The sequence below is a fragment of the Macrobrachium nipponense genome, chromosome 12, assembly GCF_015104395.2.
Source record: "Macrobrachium nipponense isolate FS-2020 chromosome 12, ASM1510439v2, whole genome shotgun sequence".
Lineage (NCBI taxonomy): Eukaryota > Metazoa > Arthropoda > Malacostraca > Decapoda > Palaemonidae > Macrobrachium > Macrobrachium nipponense.
This window is the reverse complement of record NC_087205.1, coordinates 54,092,405-54,094,904: the sequence shown is the minus strand read 5'-3', so window position 1 is coordinate 54,094,904 and position 2,500 is coordinate 54,092,405. Positions and strand designations below refer to the sequence as shown.

At 35.6% G+C, this 2,500-nt stretch overlaps 1 protein-coding gene across 13 annotated transcripts in view; it reads left to right on the top strand.

The window, feature by feature from the left end:
- Window positions 1–2,500, top strand: part of LOC135224544 (mechanosensory protein 2-like) — a 745,504-nt gene that overhangs the window by 653,057 nt on the left and 89,947 nt on the right. The gene's annotated exons all lie outside the window — the stretch shown is intronic.

Below are 2,500 nucleotides of genomic sequence, written 5' to 3'. Positions count from 1 at the left end.
TTCTGTATAACTTCGGATTAGCTTAGATATAATAAACGTTGAGAATGTGCATATACCTCCAGCCTTTTATGCGTCTTCCCTTTTCTTTGCATCAACTTCAGCGTGCTTTTAGATCACGTAGCGGTGGCAGAGATCGCAACATCATTAGAAACGAGAAGAGAAGGGAGGCGGGAGAGTTGCGTTCATCTTTACTACGTTGAAACTGAAATTAGAAATATCTTTTAATTTTATCGGGGCAGTTTTGAGGGGTGGCCTACCCCTGGAGTTCAGCTTCCCAAAAATTTCAGGAATCTCTAATATTAATCTTGTAGGCTTTAATGTTACAAGAAAAGTAATTTTTAAAAATTTCATAGAATATCGTACTACTACTACTACTACTACTACTACTACTACTACTACTACTACTACTACTACTACTAATAATAATAATAATAATAATAATAATAATAATAATAATAATAATAATAATAATTCCTGCCATTACGTTCGTAATTTTTGACAAAGCTGTAGGACCTGTTTACTAATCATTGCAAAGTGAGATGATTTAAATTGTTGAGAAACTCATTGGAAAATATTCCAATACCCAATCCCACTTGAAAGATCGTTTCCTAATTGTAAGTGGCCGCGTCCAAGTGGGTGTCAGGAAGGACTTTTGCCGAACTTTGTGCATCAAGCTACAAACTTCCAAAGAATTCTCTTCTCCTATTATTGGTTGGTACTGGAGGAGGAAGAGGAAGAAAGATGCGCTTGTGCGTGCGCAAGGGAAGGGCGGATGTTAATACAGAGAGAGAGAGAAAATTCAAGCTTTGTATATTGCTGAGAATGATGATGAATTTTATGAATATCAGGGCAGTTTGAATATCTCTAAGATTGCGTTGTGTTATCGATAATGAACAAAACACGGACCTAAATCAAGTTTTCAAACAACCCGTTGAGCGCCATCCTTTGCTTATGTACTCAGAATCGTGTCGTAGTAATTTTGTCAATTTTATCTTGAGTCTGAAAGCCCTTGTTGATTGACAGATTATACCTTATTTCTTATGCGATATACTTTTCCTAATATAAGAGGAACTGTTGTTTGCATCCTGACTTAATGCCGACGTACCTTGTATAAACCTGATGACCAGGTACAGTTAGTGCTACAATAGGAGAGCCATATCTTTTGAGTCCCTCGCTCTTACACTTGATCATTGATGATTTAGATTTAAGGAGCTTTTCTTGAATCTCAGGTTTTAAAAGTACTATTTGTATGTTTAGTAATTAACTCGTGGTGCTTTCGGCACATTCGAAAATCGGCGAATTGTTAGGATGGGAATTTGATTTTGGATGAATACAGACACCGTGTCGTTTTCGGTGCATGGCGTCCACGTTCCGATTGCAACGCAGATTAATCGCTTCAATCTGAACCATTAGCTTTGTACCATTTATTATCTCGTGTCATCCAACTTCGGCCGGTGGCCCTGACGTCCCTCCCGCTATCCTTACACTCGCAAAATGGAAGCTTTCCTCTGTTTGGTTGTTTCTGTTATTTCAGGAAAACGTCCGAAACCCTCACAGCTTGGTCGAGATAGAACTGAGCCGTTTGACTAGCACAGTGTAATGGAGTCGCTATTCTTGAAGTTTATGAAGAAATGGGTAAAAAAAATTCCTCTATATCTATCTATCTATATACATACACGCACGTACGCAATATATATATATATATATATATATATATATAATATATATATATATATATAAATGTTTTACGTGCGTGCGTGTATGTATGTATGTATGTATGTATGTATGTATGTATGTATGTATATGCATTAAAAATTCACAGTAGATGCAACGTGACTTCATAAATAAGCGAATACCACGGGAAAAATGATAAGTCAGAAATCCAAGCGCTTTCGTCTTTCTTTATTCAGACATCGTCAAGGAGCTACTAAAGTACAATTGGAGAGGAAGGCCTCAGGTAAAAACAAGATCAGGAATACCAGATGGTTAATTATCAAAAGGGTAAAAAATTAAAAGGGATAATCCAGGATTATCGGATATCACACGGTCACAAACTTAAACAGATTCTGACCCTAACCGAAATTACAAAGTATCTTTACATTCCAAAACTAGTAAAAACTGAATATATTAATTTTATTGCTTATATTTATCTACAACTTTTTTCATTATGAAAGCATCAAGTTTAAATAAACCAAGACTTAAATTTAGAACATTTCTATTATTTGATTTGATAAAACAAGATTCAATGATATTCCTTTTAACTGTGTCATTAACATGGGACTAAGGCTCTTGCTTGACTCCAGTTAATAGGATGGTCTAAATCTCTCATATGTACAAATAATGCATTCGATATTTAACCCAGTTCTCACAGAAATATTGATGTTGCTTGAGACGCTGTGAAAGAGATTTGCCGGTCTGTCCGTAATAGACTTTATCACACTTTTTGCAAGGAATTTCATATATGCAGCCTGGAAGATCTTTAGGAGAATTTTTGATTACT